General features: G+C 39.3%; 1 protein-coding gene and 1 long non-coding RNA gene across 11 annotated transcripts in view; one reads left to right on the top strand and one right to left on the bottom strand.

Moving 5' to 3' along the window:
• Nucleotides 1-23,003, top strand: part of ATP10B (ATPase phospholipid transporting 10B (putative)) — a 307,612-nt gene that overhangs the window by 119,170 nt on the left and 165,439 nt on the right. For all 9 annotated transcript variants that reach the window (XR_005358316.1, XM_038534853.1, XM_038534847.1 and 6 more), the window contains one exon: nucleotides 6,246-6,309. The gene's annotated coding sequence lies outside the window, so the exon portion shown is untranslated. The remainder of the gene's footprint in view (nucleotides 1-6,245; nucleotides 6,310-23,003) is intronic.
• Nucleotides 4,621-17,950, bottom strand: LOC111095567. Of its 2 annotated transcripts, none has more exons than XR_005358329.1 (4): nucleotides 17,829-17,950; nucleotides 14,195-14,273; nucleotides 9,789-9,964; nucleotides 4,621-6,152 (listed from the first exon to the last, which is right to left on the bottom strand). It is a non-coding gene; the product is annotated as an uncharacterized LOC111095567 (long non-coding RNA). The 2 variants fall into 2 exon arrangements; XR_005358328.1 differs by having other exon boundaries at nucleotides 6,144-6,280.

Below are 23,003 nucleotides of genomic sequence, written 5' to 3' on the forward strand. Positions count from 1 at the left end.
GGGCTCCCTGCACAGAGCCTCTCTCTCTCTCTCTCTCTCTCTCTCTCTCTCTCTCTCATGAATAAATAAATAAAATCTTAAAAAAAAAAAGAACTATAAATAGGAGTTAAGGAAAAGGGCTGGGAAAAGGGAGAGCTAGGCCTTTAGTCAGTATGGCAGAAAGAGCTTGTGTTCCAGCCAGAATCATTTTTATACATAGAACCTTTTGAGAACCATCCAGCAATGCCACCCTCCCAAAAGAAGAATAACTACATAAAAGTAGCTATTGTTGGTCATCTCTCCAGATCCATTCTCTATTTCCTCAGTGAAGACAATTCTAACTCTTATTTGAGCATATTGCCCTCTATAGCCTTCTTTAGAGATGTATGTAATCGTGTGACCAACTTTGGGCCAATGAGATATAAGTGGAAGCCTTGTATGCAACTGCTGAGAAGTATTTGTGAAGAAATAGCTTTCCTTTGTACCTCCTCTGTCCTGCTACCTGGAATTCAGATGAGCTCTGGTAGCCATATTGGGTCAGAAGGATGAGAGCCAACCCTGAAAGTGGTAGAGTGGAAGTTAAAATTAGCCCGCTTTTCTGGTGATTCTATAAAATTCCCTGAGTAGAAAGCCATGAACTGCCTACCTCCAGACTTCTTTAAAGCAAAAACAAACAAAAAAATGTTTAAGCAACTGTGATTTGGAGTTTTATATCACATTCAATCACACCAAGTCCTCACAAGCACAAGCAGCTTGCAAGCCCCAACTGATGCTATATCAAACTTAACAATGCATGGCGGTTAAATAAAAGCACATTAGCGCCCTATTGCTACCATACCTGTTACCACAAACTTAAGAGACTTAAAGCAACACAACTTCATTTATCTTACAGTTTTATATGTCAGAAGTCCAACTGGGTCTCAATAAGCTAAAATTAAAGTGTCAACAAGGTGTTTTCCTTTCAGGAGGTTTTTGGGGAAAATCCATTTCCTTTCTCATTCAGGTTGTTGGCTGAATTTAGTACTTTACAGTTATAGGACTGACAGCCCCATTTCTTTGCTCGTTTTTAGCTAAGGACTATTTCCAACATCTAGAGGCTATCCACATTCCTTGATTCATGGTCCCCTTCCTCCATCTCCAAACCCACCACAGTGGATCAATTTCTCTCACATTTCTAATCTCTCCTGTCTTCTTCCAACACTGCATATCTCTGCCTGCCTCTTCCATGTTTATGGACCCATGTGATTACATCAGGCCCATCCAGATGATCCAGGATAATCTCCTTCTCTTAAGGTCTGTGACTTTAATTTCATCCTCAAAGTTCCTTCCACTATATAATGTAACAAATTGACAGATTCCAGTGATTAGAGCATGGACACCTTTGTGGGTCATTATTCTGTCAACCATAGTTAGAGAATATGAAGTTCCCTCAGTGTACCCTCAATCTCCTGACAATTTTTTTTTAATTTTATTTATTTATTCATGACAGACACACAGAGAGGGAGAGAGAGAGAGGCAGAGACACAGGCAGAGGGAGAAGCAGGCTCCATGAAGGGAGTCTGACATGGGACTCGATCCCAGGTCTCCAGGATCCGGCCCTGGGCTGAAGGCCACACTAAAGTGCTAAGCCACCTGGGCTGCCCTCTCCTGTCAATTTAGGATCTTGTTTCAGCTGTCCTCCTCATTTACAGGTATAATGACCCAAGGGGCCATCTGTACTGGATGCCTAGGGTCCTTGGTAGCCTCAACACAGTCTGGAATCATGGCCTCATCTATCTCTCAGGAGTAATGCAGTGTCTTTGCCTGATCTCCAAAAAAATTAGGGCAGTGCATTGACTAATAAGAATGTCTAGTAGATATTTGATGGGCCAGGTTACAGACCAAATTTGGTGAACACTGGGAGTCTTTTCAGGGAGATGTAGGCTAATACTGTTGTCTGTCTCTAACTTTCCTTAAGACCTGAATCTGAAAGAGCCTGAGAAACTCTGAAAAATTTCCTAGGTCTGCAAAGTGGGTTGAAAGAACAAGTTCCTTACAGATTATTTCAGGTTGGATTTGAAGATAGGATTGAAAAATGGATGTATTATACCGAAGGCAGTAATTTCAGAGAGAAGAGAGAGAAGAAAACAAATGACCCTTCAGGAAAATGAAGAGATAGAGTACCATCTAAATTATCCGGATGGAACTGGGAAGTCATCTGATTGGTAGTGCTCTCCTTAAAAACCCATTGTGGCTTGATTTTTGTACTTTTTCCTTCATGTACTTTGAAGGAGGAGGCATTTCAGTGTGAAGTCAATGGAATGTAAGCTCCAAGAAGACAAGGACCTTGTCTGTCCTTTTTTCCTTTAATCCTCAGGTCTCAGAGTCCTGAGTAGTAATAAGTATAGAGTAGTAATAAGTATATATTTGCATGAATAAATGAATGAATGCAATACTGATTAATTGATGGCCATCCAAAGTCCTCCTTCTGTCTTTCTTCCCCATAAGTCAGTGTAGCCTTATGGTTAAAAACTCATGCTCTAAAATCACACATGGAATCAGGCCAACCTCTACCACTTATCCTGCCAGTGTGTTCCCTGGAAACTTACCTGAGTCTGTTTCCTGTCTGCAGCATATAACCAATAATTACTACTTGGCTTTGTGAGGTTTTATTGAAATAATAGATAAATAGTGCTTAGTGAAGTTCCCGATAGTCAATGTTCAGTCTTAATGTTAGTCCAAACCATCTGCTAATGCCAAAGTGGTCTCACCTTGATCATCAAACTTAATTTCCAGTCTCCTACCTGCCTTTGCTTGTGCCAGTTATCCTGTTCCTTTAGCATTTCATGCACACATATGAATATATATAAGTATATATATATATATATATATATATATATATATATATATATATATGCACACAAACATATGCAAATAGCACAGGAGTCAAAACCAACTTCTCCATGAAATCAGCTGTTATCAGAAGTCATCTCTTCACTTTAGAATTCTTAGATGCTGATTAAGTCATTTTTGTATTTATCACATACCAATGCCTAGCACAGTGTCTGGCATATAATAAAGGAATCTAACACGATTTGAACAGATGGATGGATAGATGGGTGAATGGATGGATGGAAACTTATGTTCTCTGGCAGCTCCACGGGAATTTATTTATTTTTATATCCACCCTTGTCACACAGTGCCTGACCCACAGTAAGGGCTCACTAAATGTTGGTTGGATGGGAATAAAGGGGAAGAAAAATTAGAAAAAGAAAATAAAGACCAATGCCCACCTGGATCCATTCTCCTTTCAGGGCATCCTGTTGAAAGGAGTTATTGAGGAGAAAAGCAGGGAGTTGACAGCCACTCTCTGGACTCTCTCCCAGGGCCTTTTTAGAACAGGAAAGTTAATTATGGAACCAGATTAACAGTTTCTTTTTTGATACAGTCAAAGTAAAACCAGCAGGATGCAATTTAGCTCTTCCCCACTTTCCAAATAGCAGCAAATTTTCATACAAAACAAAGAGACACTTGAATTGCAAATTACTTAGAGAATCAGCTAGCAACCCCAACGGAAGAATATTTCTGCTACTTTCAAAACCAAGCTGTTGCCTTTTCAGGTTTAACCATGTAGTGGGACCTTCACAAAGGCCTGGGCGTCTTGCTGTTTCAACTCTCGGCCAAGTGGGGAGGAGGAGTGAATCACTGAGGCTTACTGAAATGGCATAGTCGTTTTGCTCAGAACATTTTTCTCTTCTCCACATTGTCTCTAACTCTCAAATCATTAGTCTCCACCCACAGAATTGGGGCTGATGATGTGTTCTCAGAGGTCATCTCATCCAAGAGTGGCAAGAGCAAATGCCTAAAAGGGCAGGCAGGTATGTGAATGAATGAAGCAGGTGATCAGGATATATGTATATGTCCACTAGGAAGTGAATGAGGACTGGGATAAACCCATAAAACCACCATTGCCATGTGAGAATGCTGCCCATTGTCAGGGGTTGCTAGACAATTCTGACAGGTCTGTAATCTGGATTCCAAGTTGAAATATCCTTCTTTTTAGTGTTGGCAAAGAAAAAATACCATCTATTGGCTGGATACAGCTTGTAGGCCACTAGTTTACAACTTCTAGTCTACTTCAACTTCCTTTCTCAATAGATGGAAGAACTGAGGTAGGGAGAAAGAAATCATTTATGAAAGTTCACCAAGTGACAGTCTTCTGACTTCTCCTCTATGCCTAGTGGATTATATTACATAGTCCCCCTTAAGACATCTCTTCTGCAGGACACAGAACAGCTATAGTCTCACAAGAGTATTTAGAAACCTTGTCTTTCTGATTTAAATAAATAAGTCCTATTTTTTACAGAGAATTTACAGGATGCATCAAGGATAGGGAAATAATAAAGAAATTGCATGGGACACCTGGGTGGCTCAGCTGTTGAGCATTGACCTTCGGATCAGGGCGTGATCCCGGGATCCAGGATTGAGTCCCACATCGGGCTCCCTGTGAGGAGCCTGCTTCTTCCTCTGCCTATGTCTCTGCTTCTCTCTCACTCTCTGTGTGTGTCTCTCATGAATAAATAAATCTTAAAAAAAAAAAAAGAAATTGCACATAATGTGATTTTATTTCTGGAGGGACTGGAGCCAGAGATGGGAACCTGACTAGAAACAGGCTGCTTCCAGTCACAGCCACTGGAGGGCAAGGTGGCATCTCAATCGGGTTAGCCCCAAATAGGTCAAAGGAAAGTTAGGACAAGGATTGCAAATGTGTATGCTCACAGAGGCCAGGCAGGTGGCAGAAATGAGTAAAAAGAGGCCAGATGGGGAATAGGGTGAAGGAAGAAAATACATCTAAAGGACTCAGATAGGAGTCAGATTTGGCCCATGTCACCTTGTGGCAATGCATAGTTGACAGTCCTTTTGATTTTTTTCAAGCAAAGCTTGAAATCTAAGTTTTTATGTAAAATTTCTCAAAGTTTAATTGTAGCTCAAAAAAAGTGTGAGTCAAACAAAATATAAGGGGAGTGGGATTTGTGTTCAGGCTTCCTCTTTGTGATCTTTGCTTAGTGACTCACCGTCCTGTAGATGAGTCACTATACAGGTCACTCTGCTGAGCAAAGAGTTTTCAGTCAGGCTGAGGATGATGAGTTTTCAGCAGGCAAGGCTGGCATGAGGATGATGGAGGAAGCAGAGATGGTCCATAGACTTAGTGCAGAAGTCCCCTGGGGGGGAAGTGGGCTTCAACAAGAGCCAGCCTATATTCTGGAAAGGCCCTTAGGGAAGAAAATATGCACAAATCCAAAACACCTATTGTGGCCTTTTATTGTACGTGTATATACGTGTGTGTGTGAGTATACATAACCATCTTTATTTTACTAAAATAATAGATTATCTCCCATGGTAGCACTGTGAAAGATTCATCCATTTTCTCAAAAGCAGAAATGTTAAAGTCAGTAAAGATAACAATGGATGTATGTGTCAGTTCTTCCCATTTTACTGTAATGAATCACTGAATGAGTAGAGTGGAGCAATGGAAGGAGCCCTTGAATTAGAGAACTTGGACCTCTCTACCTTAAGGCTTCTCTGAGCCTCCATTTCATGCTTTGTAAAGTGAGAATTATAATATCTGACCCACCTTCCTGTATTAGTGAAGATTCTTGATTGGGAGAGACAGAAAATCCAATGAGCTTAATCAAAAGCATGTGTGAATTGATTCACATGAGTGGAAAGTTCAAGCATTTAAATCATAACTGGATCCAGGTACCCAAATAATATCAGGGCTTGGTACCCCTCACTCAAAATGAATTAGTCTTCATTTTCCTTGTTGGAGCCAACAACTCCAGGTGTGGTTCCACACCATTCTAAGTACAGTCAAAAGAGGTTTTCTCTTCTCTACATTTTCCACATGAATTTCAGGACTTTCACTGGATTGCATCAGTCCCTATGCTTATTCCTGAGCCAATCAATGTGGCAAAGAAAATGAAATGCAGAGTGTACTGGATAGGCCAGTACACATTTTATGGAGCAATTAAGCATTAAGCTGGAGTCGATGCAAACATGATGTTTACATTCTGGAGGGTAGCAGATAAAGTAGTAGATTTGATTCTCTGATAGGAATAAACTGTTCTTATTGAAACAACTTCCTAGGAAAATGTCCAGATCTATGGATTTTGTTTGAAGCTGGAGCCATGCACCTGGAGAGAGGAAGACAAAATACTTGTTTACTGTACTGCCTGATGCCAGAATAAGATGGTATATTTTGTATATATTTTCTCTCTGTCTTGCAGGCTTGCCTTGATAGAAGAATTGGAACTGGTGATACCTGTTTCAAAGAAAACAATAGTGTGAAGAGTGAGTAGTTCTCTTATTATTGTTTGGTTCTAGAATATGGACTGCTCTCTGATGCCAAGATGAACTTTATTAAACTATCCTTCCTTCCTCCAAATCATTTAGGCAAACATCAACTGACTTCACTATTAAATCAGATGCCAAGTATATGGCTTAAATTTCTCTTCCTGTCCCATACACACACACACACACACACCAGAGCAATATAGGAACTACCACGGTACAGACCACATAAGGTGTGTTCCTGGCTGCTAGTAACAAAATACAGACTCAAGATGGCTTAAAAAATAAAAAAGTAAAGAAAAGCTAAAAAAAAAAATTATTAGCACTCAGAATAAGAAGTCTTAAAGTAGGACAGATCCATAGTTGGTTAATTAACTAAAAAATGTCACCACAATCTGGATTCTAACCTCTTCAGTTGGCTTTTTCATTTATTTCTTTTTATCAGCCTTTCCAAAATTCCTCCACAAGGCTTCTACTCACATTCATTGATGAGAAGCCTGTCATACACCCTTACTTAAATCAATCCATTGCAAAGCAGATGGGACCACTCTGATTGACTTAGACCAAACATGAGTCCTTTCCTGGGGCTAGGGATGGTACCCACATCCTGTGAAGCACATAGTCACATAGAATAGAGTGTATATCTGAACAAAATTAAAGTCTTGTTTTAAAGGAGAAAGGAAGGAGGAATGGTTATTGTAAAGTCAATCAATGTTATTTGCTATAAGGCAAAGCTATGCAAATCTTAGTGATATTGCCACCAAGATGAAAGCTTGTACAGTGCCTAAGTTCCAAAATATCATATGCTCCATAACTGGAGAAAAAGCAGGTACCTAACCTTGGCTAAGCTCCCCGAAAGTTATTGATAAATTGGAGAAATATTAGAAATACCTGTGACTCTGGATATAAAACCCAAGGCATTATTATACCCTATGCAGACTGTTTCTTCAATTTGCATAATTATATACTCCTCAAAAACTAAGCATTGCTACCTATTTAAAAAACTACAAAGCAGTATTAAACATACATTGCTAATTTGTTTTTTTACTTTACATGGGATCTTCACAAAGACATGCACAACTCTATAGATACCGAGGCTTAATAAAACCTTCTACCTGTCTGAAGAGAAATCAACAGGAAAAGAAAAGCTAAAACCAAAATTTTTAGCTAAAGAATTTGATTTGATATCTGAAAATTACCAGTAAGAGACCATTCTATTAAACTCACTCTAAAATTCACTGTTATATGTGCTAACATCATTCCAGTGTAGGTGATTGCTTTGTGCAGCCAAAAAAGATAACATTTCCTTAGAATGTCCCCCATTCTGTTTGAGTCACCTATGAGCTATGAGTGTTCTTACATTTGAATATTTATAGGAAGTGATTGAAGAGATGCAGACAAACTTTCTTGCCCCCAAATCTATTAGTGATCTACCTAAAACATCTACACAAATCCCTGACTGGGGCTTTGAAGGTCTCAGCTATAATAAAATATGTTACTTGGCCAAGGTGTACTATTTTTAGACACTTCAGTTTGAGTTCATCTGTTAGCCCCAGTGATGACTGATACACAGGATACAGATGTGTATTCACATCCAGAGAAGTCCTCCTGGAGCTATATTAGAAACCATTTATACAAGCATAACTCAGAAATACTACGGGTTCAGTTCTAGACCACCAAAATGAAGCAAATTGAATGAGTGCTTTGGTTTCCTGGTGCATATAAAAGTTATGTTTACACAAAGCTATAGTCTATTAAAAGTGCAACAGCATTATGTCAGAAAAAACAATGTGCATTCCTTAACTTAAAATACTTTATTACTAAAAAGTGCCTAGCCATCATTGAGCTTTCAAAGAGTCTTAATCTTTTTGCTGGTGTAAGGTCTTGCCTTGGTGTTGGTGGCTGCTGATAGATCAGGGTGGTGGTTGTTGAAAGTTGGAGTGGTTGTGACAATTTTTTTTAAATAAGACAACAATGAGATTTGCCTCTTTAAGTCACTCTTCTTTTCACAGTTTCTCTGTAGTTTGTGTTTCTGTTTGATAGCATTTTACCCACAGTAGAACTTCTTTCAGATTTGGAGTCAATCCTCTCAAATCCTGCCACTGCTTATCAATGGAGTTTATGTAAATATTCTAAATCACTTGTTGTCATTTCAACAATCTTCACAGCATCTTCACCAGGAATAGATTCCATCTTAAGAAACCACTTTCTTTGCTGATCCATAAAAAGCAACTACTCATTCATTTGTGTTTTATCATGAGATTGCAACAATTCAGTCCCATCTTCAGGCTGTACTTCTCATTCTAGTTCTCTTGTTATTTCCACCACATCTGCAGTTACTTCTTCCACTAAAGTCCTCAACCCCTCAAAGTCATCCATGAGGATTGGAATCAACGTTTTAAAAAATCGTGTTTGTGTTGTTATTTTGACCTCTTCTCATATATCATGAATATTCTTAATGGCATCTAGAATGATGAATCCATGTCAGAGGTTTCAATTTACTTTGCCTAGATTAATCAGAGGAATCACTATCTATGGCAGCTACAGGCTTGTGAAATATATTCTTAAATAACAAGACTTGAAAGTAAAAATTACTTGGACTGTAGAATGGATATTGCGTTAGCAGGCATGCAAACAACATTAATTTCATACATCTCCATCAGAACTCCTGGGTGCACTGTCAATGAACAGTAATATTTTGGTAAAAATATTTTTTTCTGAGTAGCAGGTCTCAACAGTGGGTTTAAAATATTCAGTAAACCATGTTGTAAACAGATGTTCTGTCATCCAGGCCTTGTGGTTCCATTTATAGAGCACAGGCAAAGTAGATTTAGCATAATTCTTAAGAGGTTTAGGATTTTCAGAAGGGTAAGTGAGCATTGGCTTCAACTTAAAATTACCAGCTGTATTAGTCTCTAAAATGGAGAGTCAGCCTATCTCTTGAAGCTGTAAAACCAGTCATTGACTTCTCCTCTCTAGCTACCAAAGTTCTAAATGACATCTTCTTCCAGCGGAAGCCTATTCTGTGTACATTGAAAATCTGTTTTTTAGTGCAGCCATATGCATTAATTATCTTAGTTAGATCATCTAGGTAACTTGGTGCAGCTTCTATATCAGCACTTGCTGCTTCACCTTGACTTTTATGTTATGGAGATAGCTTCTTTCCTCAAACCTCAAGAACAACCGCTGCTAACTTCAAACTTCTGCAGCTTCCTCACCAGCCGCAGCCTTCACAGAATTGAGAGTTAGGGCCTTGCTCTGGATTAGACTATGACTTAAGGGAATGTTGTGGCTGATTTGATCTTCTATCCAGACTACTAAAACCTTCTCCATATCATCAATAAGGCTATTGATGATACCTTCTTGTGTATTATGATACCTTCTTATCATTTATGTATTCACTGGAGTGGCACTTTTAATTTCTTTCAAGAGCTTTTTATTTGCATTTACTACTTGGCTAACTGGTCAAAGGTACCTACCTTTCTACCTGTCTCAGCTTTTGACATGCCTTCCTCACTGAGCTTAATCAGTTTTAGCTTTCAATTTAAAATGAGAGAAATGTGACTCTTCCTTTTACTTGAACACTTAGAGGCCACTGTGGGGTGGGTTATTAGTTGGCCTAATTTCAATATTGTACCTCAGGGAACAGAAAGGCCTGAAAGGAGGAAGAGAAATGAAGGAACAGCCAGTCAGTGGAGCAGTTAGAACATATACAACATTTATTGATTGTTTGACATCTTATAGTGGCATGGTTTGGGGCACCCCAAAATAACTACAATGCTAACAACAAGGATTATTGATCACATATCACCATAACAAATACACTAATAATGAAACAGTGTAAAATATTTCTAGAATTACTGAAATGTGACACATACACATGAAATGAGCCAATGTTGTTGGAAAAATGGTGCCAACAGACTTGCTCATAAACCCTGGGTTGTCACAAAACTTTAATTTGTAAAAAACACATTAGCAAAACACAAAAAATGAAATGAAGTAAAATTAGGTATGCCTACATAAATGTATTTATATGTATCTATATATAAAATACGCATAAAGATATGGATAAACACAATACATATATGTACAACGTTAGGTAAGTGAATTCTTTTTAATACAAGTTATTCTATAACCTGCTTTTTAAACTCATCAATACATTACAGACATCTTTCCATAGCAGTATATATGTATTTGTGTACACATCACTTTTTTTTTTACCATAGATTAACATTATATCTCAGGAATGAATGCTAATCTATTTATTCAATTCCCTACTCCATGATATCTGTCTTTGCAAGTTTCTATTGTTGCTGTTTTAAATTACACCAAACATTCATGTGCACAGGGATCTATCTCCACACATATGGTTATCTTTTTAGTCAAGTTCCTAGAAGGATGATCCCTGGGTTAGTGAAGTCAACCAGCTATGTTAAAGGGAGAGTCATAAAGGGCTAGACTCCTGATGCTGGACATGGGTTATCAGATCATGGGCCCTTTGGGGCTTCTAGGTACGCCTGTGAAGCCTTCAGCTCCTAGAGAAGGGAGATGTGAAAAGACAGGAGGAAGAAAATGGGACAAAGTGCATGAACTTTTAACTTTTTTAATGCCACATTTTTATCCTTTGCCATTATGGAACAATAAGGGAAGTATTATTATTACAGGCAATTATACTTATTTTTATGTTTACTTGAGTAATTTCTGTCAGTCCCTAGATTGACAATCCCTAGAGTCCTCTAGACTATAAAGTCCCCATGAGTAGAAGTCAGGTCTGGTTTTCTGTTGTTGTTCACTAATGTGTACTGAATGCCTGGCATATTTATTATTGTATATATGTGTTTTTGGGGGGTGAGAGAGTGAATTAATTACATAGAAAATATTTCATGATGGAAGGGATTTGGAAGTTCCTAATGAGTGAAGTGTTGGGACTATATTTTCTTCCTAATCTTCTACCCAATGCCCAATATGACTTTTGTCTATTATACTCTCTAACCCATAATAATGGAAATAGAATGCAGTACAACTCCAGATGTATCCACTACCTTAGGACAAAAGATAACTCTGTGTCAGGAAGTAGTATATAAAAGCAGATTGTTATAAATGCACCATCCCTGTCAATCAAGATTTATCTTTAATGTAATTCACTCAACCATTGACCTTAGGGTCAACCTATTTTTATGACCAGCATTTGATTTATTTTTCCCTTATACTTCCTTTTCTAAAACAAGGTAAGGTTCTTTGAGATTATGAAAATCAAGGAAAAAATGGACTTAGAGATGTGACTTTATACTAAATTCTAGCTATGGCAAAATAGTGGGGTTCTATAATGTGCCAATTTGACTTACTCCAAAACACACTGGAAAGATGTCATTTTTTTTCTTTCCATAAATGATTCTTATGTGCCTTTTCTCTTTCCAAAAATGTTTCCTATCACATCATTCAGGGTTTTATCTAAGTTTCTTGAATTCTTGTCATCCTTCCCAGATCAGTGAGGTAGTTTTCATGCTTCCTATGTCTCTTAACATCTGTCTGCTATTCTGTGCTCAGCCAAAGAACAAGCTAAACAGAGACACCCTATACTCATCACCAAACAGAGACACCCTACACTCATCACCAAACAATGACTCTATTGGCTCCTGGGCTGCGAGTAGTATTGACCCTAGAAATCCTCAGCTACCCCCAAGGAAGAAGAGAAATTGCTGTTTGACTTTTCAAAGTGGAGTCTGTAAACAAAAAGCATTAGCATTCTCTGGTAGCTTCTTAAAATGCAGAATCCCAGGCCCCACCTCAGACATAGTATAATATACATTTACATTTACATTTACATTTACATACATAATATACATTTCTCAAGACCCTTGGGTATTTGGTTATGTACCTTTTAGATCTAAAGGACAATCTCTTGGAGCTATTCTCCCTGATATCTTCCTGTTTCCAAAATATCTCCCTGCTTTAACCAACAAAATGAAGCACATATAAAGCACAGAATAACTAAAAGTGTGTTATTTCAATAGCTCACATCATTATCATATTAGGCAAAAAAATCTTTCATACCAATTTAAGGACCATTTTGTTCTATTTAAAAATAACTACTTAGTCCTAGAGACTTTTCATTATCTTCAAAGCAATTCCCCCCACCCATCCTCTCATCTGTTCAAAAACGGTAGCCTTACAATAAGTTCAAATCATAGTTAAAAATGAGTAGTAAGATAAAGTGATCTTTGGTACTCCCAGTTCCTCCTTCTGAGCTATATCCTCTGATCTCTTAAGAATCCCAGTACTCTCACTCTCACTCTCTTACCTCAAGCAAAATCTATTCTTGGTACAGCACACAATGCCAGCCACTTATTTTATATGCTTTCACGGATTTGTTCTAATAATTTTTAGTCATATGTCTCATGATGAAAGAAAGTCTGAGTCTCCCATTAAAGGAATATTACACATGAGGAAGGGTGAAGAGATAAGAAATATTGAACTCTATATTAGAGTTCGCAAGTAAGTTTCATATGAGCAATTGAGAGCTTCCTGGAGCTCTGTGTTAAAACGGATTCTGAAGCTTCATCTGGATTCACTGAAGGGTGGGGGATGCATTATGCTGAATCAGTGATGCCTTCTCTGAGTATGGAAAAAAGATGGAACCATACATCAGCCATATAATGTTTCATAGTAACATTTACTAAATCTTTACCTGCCATACATTGTCAAGCTACTTGTATGCTGTCTCAGTTACCTATTGCTAAATAACAAATCACCCCAAAATTTATTGACTTAAATATTATGCATATTTATTATCACATAGTTTTTGAGTATCAGGACTCTTTTAGTAGGTTTCCTGGATTCCTTTTCTCAGAGTTTCCCATAAGGGCACAATCAAGGTATCAGCTGAGGCTACCATCTTATTCAAAGGTTCATCTGGGGACAGATTCACTTTCAAGATCATTCATGTGGTTATTGGTAGTACTGAGTTCCTTGATGGCTGCCACACTCAGGATCTCAGTTTCTCACTGGTCATTGTCTACAGACAATGCTCACTTCCTTGCCAGATTGCTCTCACTATAGGGAAAGCATGCAATAAGAGTGAGAATATTAGCAAAAGAGAAGTGACAATATTTTGTAACCTAGTTATAGAAATGCTATCCCACCACCTTTGCTTATTGTACTTATTAGATATATAAGTCTCTATATCCACTCAAGAGGAAGGTGTGAATACTAGCAAGTGGGAATCACTGGGAGCCCTTTTACAAGCAGCCTGTCATTCATGCCTTATCCCATTTCATCTCCACCTGACCTCTCAAGATATGTACTATTATAATCCCATGTTTACAAGTGAGGAAGCAGGCATAGAGAGGCAATCATTTATTCAAGATGATATAGCTCATAAGGGACAGAGCTGGGATTTTGATCCAGGTTCACTTGACATTAAAGCTGATGTGATTGTTGCAACACCTTTTGCCATCTCTAGAATTACTCTACAGAATGATCTTCAAAATGCTTTGACCATGAACCCCTATTAGCAAAAATTAAGATCCCTTAGGATACGTATTTATAAAGTACATCTTAATGTGTAATTAAATATGAGGTAAGCTTACTTGTAATGTGATTGTGAAGAGTTCTTTTATCCAAACCACAATGAATTGTCTTACCCTCCCCTGGGGTCACTCCCACATTAGAGACTACCAAGCTAATACCTTTTTGGCTGTGGCATTCTATGATCTATGACTCCCTAGTAGACAGTTAAGTGGGCTGGTTGGAGATACATTTGGAAGCTTCTGCTATCCAACCACTTAAAAAGGGAAAAACTGGCTGTCAGTTGCCTCTTTACCCTGTGCTAAGTATTAGGAGAAATGTTGAATGAGTAAGAGATTTAATAATTCCTTCCTCTTACTTGGTTTCATCAAGTCACATAGGGAAGGATAGTGTAGAACTGGAGCAGCCTTCTCCCAGCTCAAAGCTGTGGGGCTTCACTGTGGGAGAAGAAAAAAAAATGCCTTTAAATCTCCCTCCTGAGAGGCTTGAGGGGTGGAAAAAAGTGCATGTAGTTTCCAACTGAAGCTCTCTGCTTTATAAGGAACTATTTATTATTGTCTAAAAAATTATGTGTGTTTATTTGAAATAGATAGTTCATCCACATGGTAAAAACATGTTTAATGCATTGTGGATATCTAGTGATAATTAAGTTTTCCCCACAGCCTATCTTCAACCTCTCTGCTCTCCTCTCCTAAAATAACCAGTTTGTATAGGTTTATCCTTCCAGGGAGGGTCTGTATCCATTCAAATATACACATGGATGCCCACCTTTTTTTGTATCCCAAATGGTTTACACCTTGTTCTATGCCTTCGTGTTTTTTTACTTATTTTTTCTTGGTGATGGTGTTACATCAGTACACAAAACCTTTCTTATCCTTCTTAATGGCCACATAATATTCTGTAGCATGAACACACCAAAATGTATGTAACCAATCCTCCATATATGGATACTTAGTTTGATTCCAGTCATTGGCTCCTATAAACAGTGCTGCAATAGATATATCCTTTAGAGAAATATTTGGGTAAACATTTGGCTTTCACTCTTAGTGTCCCATAGCTTTTTACTGATCACTTAAGAACTATATTGTCATTATTTGGTCCAGATTGGGGTATAGCTAAATAACGGGGACATAGAACCACCTCTGTATCTTCTTAATAATGCTCTGAATAGTGCTCCCCTTGCTTCCATACTTAGTATCTTAGTTGAATAAGCCCCACAATGCTACAATGTGACTTCCCTGGAAGACTAAAGAAACAAAGGCTCCATCTTCTATCTGTGAACTTCCCACTGCAGTCCTGGGAAACAAGTGTAAGAACTCTGCCATGGACTAGATAGCAGGGGTTTACCATGGTGGTATGTGTGGCCTTGAACAGTGGCAGCATGGTGTAGTGGGGGAGCTTCAGCTTTCAGGTCAGTGAACAGTGTGGGCAGTTCCCCAAATCAAGATAGTCACCAGAAAGTAGGGGACTGTATGCTGGCTAGGCACAAACCACGGTGGTCAATCTAGGGGGTGCTCAAGCAGACCCTTCATCAGTGACCCTTTGTCTTTATCCCTTATATAGCTCTGAATTCCCCTGCCTTTCAGGTCCTCTTTCCACAGTAAGACTAGATGATCTCTAAGATACCATCCATCTCAAGCTTTCCCCAACTTTGAGATTTTCCATCACATGTCGGGGAGGGCGGTGTCAGACTCAGACATCTGCCTTTACTTTCTTTGATCCCCATCGTGTCAGATCACTCAGAACTCACCAGATGTGGAAATCTGGCCCTTCCTCTTGCCTTCCTGGCCAACTGCATGTGGAAATTATTCAGTTGCCCAACTGAAATGCCTTCTGAACACATTTTTACTCTGATTTTCAAATCCGTACTCTGGCCAGGGTGGCAGACATACACACACACACACACACACACACACACACACACACACTGAAATCGCAGCCTCTGGGTTCTGACTGGCAAGATTTTTGACATGTACACAAACTGTTATAAGCATATGAATGACTAGGCTGATTGCATTGTTCCCTTCTACAAAGGTCACAAGGGGAAATCCTCAACAACAAAACAGCAGAGGCTTCATTTGAGTTCCTATTTGATTATGTAGTCTGTATGAGACACGGAAAATTATGAAGAAGAGCACAGGACCTGAAGTCAGTCTAACTGGTTTAGAACCCCATTTCCAGCACTCAGTAGCTCTGTCACCATGACACAGTCTTGACCTTTCTGAACATCAGTTACCTGATCTACAAACAACAACAACAACAACAAAACAGTATCCATACCTACAAAAGGGCTATTATGAAGATCTAATGAGGTCCATGGAAAGTACTTAGACTAGTGCCTGGCACATAGTAAAAACAAAGTACTAATTGGCTATTCTTGTAGCTATCCCTATAAGATTGTTTCTCCCCATTTCATAAGTGTGCAAACACAGATGCAGGGAGGTAAAAAACTTGCCCAACACCAAAAGTAACAGAACTGGGAATTAAACGCAGGTCCATCTGTCTCATTTTTTGGGTGCCTCCTAGGTTCCAATGCACCGGGAATAGAGAAACAAGTGAACAAGGCACCATCGTGGCCCTCATGGAGCTGGCAGTCTAATGAGATGCTGTGGAGCTCCTTGACATACCTCCCACCCACTGCCTTTCTGAGGCTGCCCCTGGGCACCTAGTTAAAATGCCCTCTGAATACGTTTGACAGTAACTGTGATAGCTAGAATTTATTGGGTGCTCATTTAATCTCCTCTGCGGTCTTGTAAGGCAGCTACTATGATTATCATTTTATAGATCAGAAATCTGAGGTTTGCAGAAGGTAGAATGACTTGTTAAGGTCATGTAGCTAAAATATGCTAGAGCTGGTATTTGAACCTAGGCTGCATGCTAGCCCAGTTCATTACATTATTTCCAAGGAGGCAAGGCGACCTGTGACTGGGATAGGAGCCTGAACAAGAAGCTGTGTCACTGCTGTAGCCCATATGTAATCACATAAATTTTTTTGTTCCCTGGGCTCCTGCAGTTGCTCTCCAAGGGTAAGAAGTACTAGAAGAGACATTTAGCCATGAAAACAAAGAAATCAAGCACTATTTAATTAAAAATCAAGGCAGTGGGACTTAAACTGACTAACTCTTCTCTCCTAAGCCCCAATTACTTGCATTTTCAAGGATCCCTGTGTCAAGGGGCAAGCTCCCATTGAATCAGCCAGTGGCAGATATTGGCCCCCTTCAGCCTGTGGAAATAGGGCTTGACTTGGCTCAGTGCAGACAGCCGTGGTCCCAGAAGACATGTGCAGGGACCGAGCTGGGAGTCTAGCTCATAAACACAGCCACGGCCTGCTGACTTTTGCAGTGCCTGCATATCACAGACAGGGCTGTGTTCATAGGAGTTGAACAAACTTAGTTCTGACTCCCTGATTCGGAAGATTCATCTGAATCTCCACAGGCACCTGGTGGGTCTAGGGAACCAGTGATGCTGGTAATAAGTAAAATGACGCCAATATGATTTCCCCCCATTTGTTGCCCTTATTCATGGCTCACAGTTACCAGTCAGCAAGGGAAAGTCTGCACAATGCTAAGGCATTGTGAGATGGTTGTTGAGGAGTAAAGTCAAGGCAGAGAAGAGAGGCTCCCTGCAGGAAACAAAGAGGCCTTGCCCTTCACTAACAAAGCCGAACACAGCTAGAGCCTGAGCTCAGGTCCCTGTTACTCACAAAAGAGAACGTCCAGCCAAAACAGAGACCAGATCAGTAATTGTGTTCCCAAACTGAAATTAAGAAATCTAAAGCAGTAAGCCCCATCTGGATCAACTCCCCAGCTGTCTTTCAGTGTGGACAGATCACCATAGGAAAATATAAGTGACCACCCAGGACTGTGCAAAGAGGCCGAGAACAATTGATAGAGCCAGACAGGACGTCATCTTTTTCCAAGGGCTTACTGATAGGCTGTCACATTTGAGCCTTGAAGCACAGGACAGGGATGATATTGGGTATTTTAACTCACTTTATATGTCTATAAACTGAGTATCCAGGCAGGTGATGAGATCTGCCTAAAGCCATGCAGCAATTTGATGGAAGAAACAGAACCAAAGCTCCAAATCTCTCTGCTCCCAGTGTGCATTTAGATTTCACTGGCATCTCCAGGGAAACATGAGAATGTGAGCAGGTGCTCCACAAAGGCAGCACAGCCTGGGAAGCCCTCAGTCCCTATTTGCCTTCATTATGTTGCTGAGACTTCTGCTTACTCTTCCCACAGAGCCAAACGGAAGACCAATGTCATCTACTGTGTATGTCCACCTCTTAGGTTACACTGGCAAAGCTCCTAAGGAATCCCAGTGGAAGAAAACACTCTCTTGAATGAAAGCCCCTGAAAAAGTCTGCTGTACCTTCCTACTTGTAAAGCACTACATAGAGTGTAATGGAATAAGCAGAAGAGAAAAAGCTACCTCTGCCCAATGTGTGCTTGCTGGAACAGAGCAGATGTTTCCAGCAACCAGAACTTGCCACTACACTACTGCAGAATAAACCATAATAGGGTGGTTAAGAGTCAGACAGTATGGGATTCAAGGCCAAGATTTGCCACTATCTAGCTATGTGACTCTGGAAGAAGATTAACTGTTCTGCCTGTAATTCTTCCGCTATAGGATGGAGCTACTATGTACCTAACAAATGGCACATGAATTATTTAGCTGAATAAATGGGCCATCTCAGTAGTAGGTTTCTAGAGCTGGAAATGCATCCAGAAATCACCTCATCCAGAATTTCCCAAACCTCATTGCACACAACCTCATATGAGGTCCTATCTATAAATGCATATGCCTAGACCCCAGACATTCCCATCCCATGGAGCTTGCTTTTATGCTCTCAAACTCAGAGACCTCCCCACTCCTTTGATAGGCAGTTACAAAGACTATCTAGGGCAAAAGTGAGGTACTTCCATTTACAACATCTATAATTATTTTTCAAAATTTCTGAGGATAGAAACCAGGCTTCTATTATTTTCAAAACTGCATGGTTGATTCTTAAGTAGTCAGATTAGTATTGGTCCTTCAAATGATCTCGGGGGGCCTGTGACCCAAGCCCTGGGAGTCCAAGAAACTTAAAGTTCCCAAAACCATAGAACTCATTAGCAAATCATACTAATAATAATCAATAACAAATATCAGCTTTTCTGATTTTCAGTCTAATGACCTTACCAAATAAATTAAACTAAATTAAGGAAATAACAAATGCTGTTTTGTTGCCTCAAGTGTGGGCTGTGTGTCCTGGTCTATGATATGTTAGCAACTGTTTAGAGGTATCATCAGATTTCTCCCTAAGGACTTACAGTATACATCTCAGAAACCTAAACCAAGGGAGATGTGCGATCAGTCTGAGTGTTGAAGCATTGCTGCCCTGCTCCAGAGAAGGCTGACTTTTTAGGACACAAGGCCAGAGCACAGGCATCGCAGCTCCCTCCCACAGAGACCACTTCTAAATGTCTTCCTGGGTGATGACAGGCATCATGCCTCAGATGGAAACGACCAAATCAAAAGAGCAAACCAGGCACCCGAACCAATAAGGGATGGCACGTGTTACATTTCTAACTCGTGGTTAGTTTTAAGAAGTCCTCCTTTTCCTGAGAGGTGACCAGGTGTCAAGAAATGTGCTGAGTATTGAGATAACTTTAGCAGTCCTACAAGCATAATACTCTTGTTTATCCTTTAGTCTCATTTATCAATGCTTTTTATTTATCATCATTGTAAGGATGAGGAAATATAAGCATAAGGAGTGGGGATCACAGACCTAAGATGAGCATGAAGGCACATAAAAAAGAAAAATGGAACATTCCTATTTTTACTTAAAGTAAGCAAATTGTTTATTAAAAGTATTTTTAATAAATGCCATAAATATTAATGACCTTTCCTTTAAATAACAGAGTATTTATCGCCCTCAATATTTCTTTATGCTTCAATTCCCTCAGTTGTAAAATAAGGATTCATAATGTGCCTGCTTCCTAAGATTATAAAGATTGAATGATTTAATGCATGAAAAGTACTTAGCACAATGAGTACATCATAATTGTTCAATGAATGTTAGATATTATAATTGCTCCTAGACTTCGGTTTTGTCTCCTATTAAGTAGTAAAATTTACTCAAATCTAAGGATGAAGACTATAGTGAATGGTTCATTTGAGTGCATATATATATATATATATAATTTATACAATATGGCTACCATTTAGGGCTTTAGACACTGAATCAGTTTTTTTATTGCTATGTAACAAATTATCAGAAATTTAGGTACAGCAGCATTCATTTATCATGTTATAGTTTCTGTAGGTCAGAAGTCCAGGCAAGGCATGACTGGGTTCTCTCCTCAGGGTCTTACAAGGCTGAAATCAAGGTACTCACTGGGCTCTATTCCTTATGGAGCTACTTCCAAGCTCATTCCAGGTTTTTGGCAAATTCAATTTTTTGCAGTTGTAGCACTGCAGACTCCATTTCTTTGCTAGTTGTCAGATCTGGCACTATTTTCAGATTCTAGAAATTATCTACATTCTCGGCCATGTGGCCCCATCTATCCATCCATCTTCAAAGCCAGAAATGGAAAATTTCTTTCCCATCAAGGCCCTCCCACACTTCAAATCTCCCTTGCCAGTCCCCTTGAAGAGCTCACCTGATTAATCAGACTCACCCAGAATGATCTACCTTAAAGTCAGTGGCTTTGGTACCTGTGAATTACATCTGTCAGACCCAATTCCAGCAGTCCCTAGAATTGTATTTAATTGAATTAATAGGAGAAGTCATGTATAGACTGAGGGCCAGGAACCTTGGGGACTGTCTCAGAGTTCTTCCTACTATAGATACATTTTCTCATCAACTCTGGCTTGGATCAAAGCAAGATGGGGCAGTAGAATAATGAGATGAGAATGACTTATTTTTTTTTACATGCAGCTTGTGAAATAATTCTTTAAAGATTATTTTCATTTGTTTATAATTACACCCTATATATAGGACACCCAAGACCCTTGGCTAGTACTTAGTAGGAAAGAGGGTTAAAGATGCTAATGGTAATGTATTATTAGACCCTCTAGAAATAATCCCAAATACTCCTCAACACTAGCTGCATGTCACTTAACCTTTTCATACCTATTTTATCACCTTTAAAAGGAAGAGATGGGGCAGCCCCGGTGGCGCAGCGGTTTAGTGCTGCCTGCAGCCCAGGACGTGATCCTGGAAACCCTGGGTCGAGTCCCACATTGGGCTCTCTGCATGGAACCTGCTTCTCCCTCTGCCTGTGTCTCTGCCTCTCTCTCTCTCTCTCTATGAATAAATAAATAAAGTCTTTAAAAAAATTAAAAATAAAAAAATAAAAGGAAGAGATGAACGTTTACCTGACAGGGCTGACATTAGAGTTTAAAGATTTTTTATGTAAATGATAATGCTGATGAACAGCTGTCACTTCTTGCAAGCTTACCAGGTACAGGCACTGCACAGACTTCTATGGGCATTGTGGTGTATCATTGAAAGTGTGCAGCTCCAGAACTGAGGCCAGAGCCATGATTCAGTCCCAGCTCTACCTCATTGGGTGAATTTGAACTACTCAGAGTCTCAATAATTTTAAAGAATGGCGATGGCAATGTGTGAATGTAAGTGTGAACCTCACCTTAAATATATGATCAGCATATAAAACAGGATTTATATAAATACTTTCTTTCTAAAATTGCAATCATTCATTATTTTTCCCCTAACTATATGCCACCTATTCATGCCACCTGCATATCATCTATTCATTAAATAATTTTTACATATCCATGCCATCATGGTTTTGATGTACTTCACATTCTTCTAAGCTTATGTTAAAATAAATGCACAACTGTCAAAAGCGTACTGAGCAAAGTTACCAGGTATACAACTAGAGATAAAAATACTGCATGTTGAAAGATACAGCAGTAAGGATATGAAAAAACCCCATCTTTTTTTTTAAGATTTTATGTATTTATTAATGAGAGACAGAGAGAGAGAGAGAGAGAGAGAGAGAGAGAGAGAGGCAAGCTCCATGCAGGGAGCCTGATGCGGGACTCCATCCGAGGACTCCAGGATAACGCCCTAGGCCAAAAGCAGGCGCTAAACCACTGAGCCACCCAGGGATCCCAAAAAGACCCCTTCTAAACAAAAAAGGCAGTGCTCCTTGAAGTCCTTGAGAAATGAACTGAGAGCTATCCAGATTTTAAACAACTTAATTTTGTTTTTTGAAAAGGTGCCTTGGAGTCAAATTCATCTGACATTTAAACTAAACCTAGGATATAGAAATATATATATATATTTATTTAGTGAAAAGAAAATGAAAATATACCCAAGGCAGAACTCATACTCAGTTCTTTCTAATACTAAAATTCATGTTTTTTCACCTTACAGCAAAAAATGGGGGCAATGGGAAGGAGGCAGAAGAGGGGAGTATGGGAAAATGGAGAAGGAAAGCTAAAAATACAGAGAAAGAGTGACAGGCAAATGGGCATCTAGAGAGGGAGAAAGGGAGGAAAGGAGGAAGGAGAGAATATATTAGGAAAGAAATGTGTGTGGGGGGATTTCGTAAATCCTTAAATAATTATAAACCTTCTTTATTATCCATACTTGGGCTCCTATGGGTTGTAAAACGCAATTACTACTTAACACTTTTCACTGTTTGTTAATTAAGTAACTGACCTCTTCAGGTGTTTTTCCTCTTAAGTGTTTAGAACCCCTCTTAGCATCCACATGATACAGCTGCACAGTAGGGCAAAATTATGAACTGTCCAACATGCTCATCATCAGGGCAGGGTGACTCAAGGGTCTGAAAATCAGGCTGAGATCCTTAACGGAGTCCCTGTCCTTGGTCTAAAAAGTGGCCACACAGAATTATGGTAACCAACTTATGATCCTGAATGAGTGAATGTGGTGGTTTCAGTGTTTCTTTTTGACTTTCTACTTCTTGCTAAGTGGCTCTCAAGAGGTGGATTTCTTGCAGCCATTTGCTTCTACAAGTAGAATTAAATTCTCTGCCTTTGCCACTTCCTGTCCCAAGAAGCCCGGCAACACTGACTGCTCAGCACCTAGGGAAGAACACTTTCATTCTATATTTTAATTAGGCCCTGACATCTGGTGTGGACGGAGTGCTTATTTGCACACCCTGCAGGCTATTGGCTGTAAAGGAACC

The sequence above is a fragment of the Canis lupus genome, chromosome 4, assembly GCF_011100685.1.
Source record: "Canis lupus familiaris isolate Mischka breed German Shepherd chromosome 4, alternate assembly UU_Cfam_GSD_1.0, whole genome shotgun sequence".
In the NCBI taxonomy this organism is placed as follows: domain Eukaryota; kingdom Metazoa; phylum Chordata; class Mammalia; order Carnivora; family Canidae; genus Canis; species Canis lupus.